Source organism: Pelobates fuscus, chromosome 3, assembly GCF_036172605.1.
Source record: "Pelobates fuscus isolate aPelFus1 chromosome 3, aPelFus1.pri, whole genome shotgun sequence".
Lineage (NCBI taxonomy): Eukaryota > Metazoa > Chordata > Amphibia > Anura > Pelobatidae > Pelobates > Pelobates fuscus.
In genome coordinates, this window is record NC_086319.1 from 77,659,228 (window position 1) to 77,665,405 (window position 6,178).

The following is a 6,178-nucleotide window of genomic DNA, read 5'->3' on the forward strand; positions in this document are numbered from 1 at the left end:
TTTCATACAGTAAGTCGGTTAGACAGATAAGCAGCATAATTCACTCTTTATTAGTTTATTACAACAGGATTTGGTAAAAGTGTATTTTATTATTTACCGTTTCACGTGTATTATAGCGTTTTTTTGCATTGCTATTATGGTGCGCACCCATTGCAAAGCACCTCACTGGCCCAGACAACACCCATTGCAGAGCACCCTCACTGGCCCAGACAGCACCCATTGCAGAGCACCCTCACTGGCCCAGACAGCACCCATTGCAGAGCACCTCACTGACCCAGACAGCACCCATTGCAGAGCACCTCACTGACCCAGACAGCACCCATTGCAGAACACCCTCACTGGCTCAGACAGCACCCATTGCAAAGCACCTCACTGACCCAGACAGCACCCATTGCAGAACACCCTCACTGGCCCAGACAGCACCCGTTGCAGAACACCCTCACTGGCCCAGACAGCACCCGTTGCAGAACACCCTCACTGGCCCAGACAGCACCCGTTGCAGAACACCCTCACTGGCCCAGACAGCACCCCTTGCAGAACACCCTCACTGGCCCAGACAGCACCCGTTGCAGAACACCCTCACTGGCCCAGACAGCACCCGTTGCAGAACACCCTCACTGGCCCAGACAGCACCCGTTGCAGAGCACCTCACTGGCCCAGACAGCACCCTCACCCCATTGCAGAGCACGCTCACTGGCCTAGACAGCACCCTCACTGGCCCAGACAGCACCCATTGCAGAGCACCCTCACTGGCCCAGACAGCACCCATTGCAGAGCACCCTCACTGGCCCAGACAGCACCCATTGCAGAGCACCCTCACTGGCCCAGACAGCACCCTCACCCCATTGCAGTGCACACTCACTGGCCCAGACAGCATCCGTTGCAGAACACCCTCACTGGCCCAGACAGCATCCGTTGCAGGACACCCTCACTGGCCCAGACAGCACCCATTGCAGAACACCCTCACTGGCCCAGACAGCACCCGTTGCAGAGCACCCCCAGCACTGGCAATCGAGAACTCTGTCCCAGCCTGCCAATGTCAAATATGTGCATAAAATTTGTTTGCACACTCTGGGCTTCTTCACTTGAAGGAACATCACACCTTTCATGCGACCCTCCACCTAGCCTCGAGAGACCAGAGCATGCAAAATAAAATAAAAAAGTGCAGACTAGCTCGCGTGACCAATGTTCATGTGAAAAAGCAATGTATAAAATTCTCATTTTATGCTGACAACTGTTTCTGTCAATCAAAATTGCACTCCAAAAATAAAGAATTATATATATATATATAAAAAAATTCTTTGCAGACAGATTACTCTCTCCTGTTCTCTGCTTTTGTTTTATCTAGGTGTATCTTGTTTTATAGATTACTCTCTCCTGCCTTCCCCCTTTACATGGAGTTTAAAAAAAAAAAAACCTACCTCACTCCACAGCCCTTGCCAGCCTGGAGCATGCACTTTGAGCTGGTGATTAGAGCGCACGAGACCCCTGTAATATCGGAGGAGACATAGAAGTCAACGATGGGAGCTTTGTTGTGGATTCTTTTCTGCAAACCAATAAGTTTGAATGACTATCTGTTCCTGTCCAAATTAAAAATAATAAAGTTGCGTGCACGCGGAAGTAAATTCACAGAACACAGGGTTCAGGTTAATGAAAGAACTTCGGAATGGTTTATTCAGAGGGGCAGGCAACCCCTTATAAAGCACAATTACATCATAAGCATTGTCAGAGATAACATAGAATTATAAATCAGTAATTGGTTAAGTGCTAAGTGGTTCATTCAAAGCACGTCCTACTGGGTGTGCCATCTTATGTCATTACTGTCATTACTGTCGTCATGAAGTTCTCCCCCGGATTCCAGCACCATCTTGGAAATGAGTGTTTGGTCTATGGGTGGGGTTCTCCTGAGTGACATCTAGTGGTCATTTTAGTAATTTATTGAATAATACTGATTATAACTAAATGGAGTAAATAGGCATTTTACTAACTGAAGAATTCAAGATAACAACAATTAAACATTATTAATTGGTTTAGGTGTTAAGTGGTTAGTCAAATGCCCTCCCATCAAGAGGTGGTGACATTCTTGACACGGGAGTGCACACAGGATGTAGGTGCCATCTTGTTAGCACGAGGTGTCCACTCGATGGGAGGGGTGCTTTGGCAGCAATTTTGAGTAGTTGGCATTATTAGTTTCAAAGCTTAATTTTCAAGGTCTTTTAGTAGATACACATTTTATTAATCAGCTGACACATACTTTATTGAGACCAACATGTCGCTCAGCGGCCACAATGTTTCATTCAACAGGAACACATTGTTTCGCTGACGCACATTTCTTCCTGACAAAGCATTCTCTTATGCTGATTTCATAAATTCTATAATTCTACAACAGCTTCACCCGGTGTTGGATTTAGGATGAGCAAATTGTTTTTTGCAGCCCTTAAGGATACCTACCAATTACCAAATAAGGGAGTTATCTGCTTAACACCTGAAAGAGCAACATTAAGAAAAGCCCTTTTCTTCATATTGCTCTTTCAGTTGCTAAGTAGAAAAGTCCCTACTTTTATACACTTAAAGGGAGCCTATAGTCACTAGAACCACTATAGTAATCGTACCACAACACACGTAGTGGTACTGTTTATAGCAGGTTCTGAAGGCTTTTCAATGAATACTCTGCCTTTTTAATTTAATGAAATACTCAGATTGCTTGTGTTGGAATTTCACTGAATCAAAAGATATACTGTGGCAACGTAGGGCCTACTTTGTCTCATTTTTCCTACGCCTTAAAAAGCTTGACACAAGGCAGAGCTACTGCCGTCAAGCCTGGTCATTTCCCCCAGCTGTCACCAGTGATGGCTGTAGAAAAATTAGCTCTTTCTATGGGAGATCTTGCGGGATGTTAATACTGTACTCTCGCATATTAGAGAAGGTACAGAGCTGACATGGCTCCTGGTAGTTGAAGTACCAGGAGCATGAAGAAGAGTAGCAGGAACAGGATGTCAGCGCCCATGAGGGACAGGATTAGATATGTATATCTCACATTTGACTGCAGTGCAACCACTGGGCCCTAAGCAGTAATGTCACTGACAGGGGTCTTTGCAAATGATGCCCAGACAGGGATAGATTTGTTTTAAGGATACCAAATTAGGGACCCATCTACCATACAACTGGAAAAAAAAAAATTAAAAAAACTTTTTTTCTTAATCCTCTTTCAGTTGCTTAGTGGATAAGTCTCTAATTGGCTGTTTTTATGAAAACAAATGGATTCAAATAATTTGTTTTTATTCATTCCAAATACTTTTGTTTTAATTTTGGTCACTAAAAAAATCTTGACATTCGGACGCTTCCAATTTGACGAATTCAGATAAAATGTGATTTGGATGTGATTCAATTGCGCATGTATACAATCTAGTTGGCAGGGGCAGCTGGCAGAGGTTCCCAGCTCCTTTAGATCTCCTGTATGGTTTTCTGAGTACTGGGAGGAAGTGATTTGATATGACATGCTTCTAGAAATGCACGATGAGCCAGCCATACTCTCAGGACCTGTTATGTGTGAGATCTATAATGAGTGGAGCACCTAAATTACCAGTGTAGAAGAATGGTGAAGACAGAAAGATAACTCCGGAGACTCTGAGTAAATGTAAATAGAACTACATTGCCCAGGAGCTGATCATTCATTGCCATCATACTAACTATATATACCGTATGCTGTGCAGCTGAAGCACTGTTACTCTCAAGTCTGTACCGTATGTATGCTGTGAATACATAGAATATCTCAGAGTTCATGGCTTTACAAAACTCCTATAACTGGTTCAAATTCAAGAAAAGAGTGTTCCTCTCATTATTTGAGATTATTTTTCACCACATCCACCCACAAAACTTTGCTGTTGCATACTTCACAACTGTTCCAGCCTTGTTAGGACCATTTCAATTGTGGGGGTCTTGTCCTGCCATATCAGATGACTTCAGAGGAAACCAGATAAATGTGCATAACCAGCGTAGAGTGAGTGCATCATATCTATTGGCATACCTCCAAAATGATGGAGGGACTGTCCTGAATTCTGGTTCATGTACTGCTGTTTCAGGAAGCGGTTATATAGCATCAATATCCACTAAGTAGAGTAAACCCCCAAGGCATTCAGCTGATGCTGAGATCTGTTCTTAGAGGGCTTGATCCACATCACCATTTGTGTTATGGTCCTCCCACCCAAATACTGGATGATGGATCCCATACTTCCAACATTGCAAGGTATGTTGATATGTGTGCAGTGAGAAACTCACCTGAACAGGCATTTGTACAAATTCACAGAATGCTGCTGAAATTACTAAAAGTTATCAACAGTACATATAGAGAGGTCAGTGCACTTCAAATAAAACCATAGTTTTGTAAAAAGCTATACAAAACCAAATACTGTACCGCAGTTTTCTCACTGATGTTTTCACAAGCGATTCATCTGCAAACATTTAAACAAAAGTTCTACGTATATTATTGATATGTGAAGAGTAATGTATACACTGGGGATCTAATACCTCTGTCACCTTCGAGGGTCTTTGCATGTTTTGCAAAGACCCCCGATGGTGACTTTAACACCTGCAGTGAGGTGGCAACTGAGTGGAGGGAAAGGTAGGTTTTACTGACCTGACGTTGTCCCTCTCGTCTCCTGCCATCTTCTACAGTTCCTGGAGCTTCATCTACCGGAAGCCTACGTCAGTGCGGTACCCTCACTAAAACACAGGCTTCTAGAGGGGATGCTGCAAGCTGTGGAGGTCCTACCGCGGTTGCAGTATGTCTGTATGTGTAATAAACAAATTAGGTGAGAGCAAAATAGTGGTACATAAACCAGATGTGAATAATAAAAACATGCGATATTACCATATATCTGGATGACCTAAAATTATAAGATACAAGACATAGTATAGCCTGTATACAAAGGTAAAATAAATGGAGAAGAAAATATCCCACTCACGTATTTCTGAGCCTTTATAAGTGGCTCAGACTAAAGGCGTCTTAATAGGAGACCAAGTTGCTGGAATGATGGTAAAAGGTTCACTGCACAATTTCACTTTCCTCCTGGACGTATTTTTCATAAGACACCAAACAGGAATGTAGATGCAAGAACGCAATCTTTTATTCACACAATACAGCTTAAAATCTGGATCTCCAGTAAAAGATATTGCACAACGCGTTTTGACCAAAGTCTTTTTGAAAGTGCTAAACTACATAACAATTATAGAGTTTAAATATCAAAAAAGGGCGCCTTTTCCGACTTCATTTCACTTCTTCCGGTTTCCGGTCGCGTCATCTCTCCTCCGAGTACTTCCGGGTCAGCGGCCATTTTTCTGTCTCGTTCGGATGACGAACTTCCGGTTTGACGGAAGGCTTTTTCTTACGTGCAAAAAAATTCTGAATGCGCATGCGCGCTTGAGAAAAGTCCGAATTACAGTCCCTAAGACTGATAATGGACGACAAACTATTTGTGCAATCATATAAATACACAAAATTAAAAATGTACTACATATAAATACATAAAATCTAACTCAATAACTCAATAAGTATTACAGAGAAAAAAGGGGAAGAGAGAAAAAAAGGGGTGTTATTAAGTGGACAATAAGAAACATAAAAATATTTTAAAATGTTTAAAAATATATTTAAAAAATATAAAAAAAATATAATAAAATACACATTTTATATTTTGTCTATTTTAATAGTGTGAATTGGAGTGAGACACGCTTGGTGATTTTGAGCATCTCTCTAATTATTTCTTCTCCCCTTTATTTCTATTTTCTATGTCTGTATGTGTGTCAGTACCTGTGTGTCTGTGTATCTGTCACACACACACACACACTGTAACCCCCCCTTAACCTTGCCACACTCACAATAACTCCCCCAATCCTGTCACTCACCCATGCCATACTCACACTATCACACTCACTTTCTCGTACTGTCACACTCACCCCCCCAATCCTGTCACACTCATTCTCTGTCTCTTGCCCCCTTTTACCCTGCCACACTCACCCTATAACATTAACCCCTCCAATTGTGTAATACTCATTCCCCCCCAACCATTCCACACTCACCCTGTAGGACGTGAATGAGACACATGTAGGGGCCTGGGGTGTGAATGTGACACATTGAGGGCCTGGGGGTGTGAATGTGACACATGGAGGGGCTAGGGGGAGG

At 42.7% G+C, this 6,178-nt stretch overlaps 1 protein-coding gene across 1 annotated transcript in view; it reads right to left on the minus strand.

Moving 5' to 3' along the window:
* Positions 1 to 6,178, minus strand: part of RMND5B (required for meiotic nuclear division 5 homolog B) — a 111,463-nt gene that overhangs the window by 34,168 nt on the left and 71,117 nt on the right. The gene's annotated exons all lie outside the window — the stretch shown is intronic.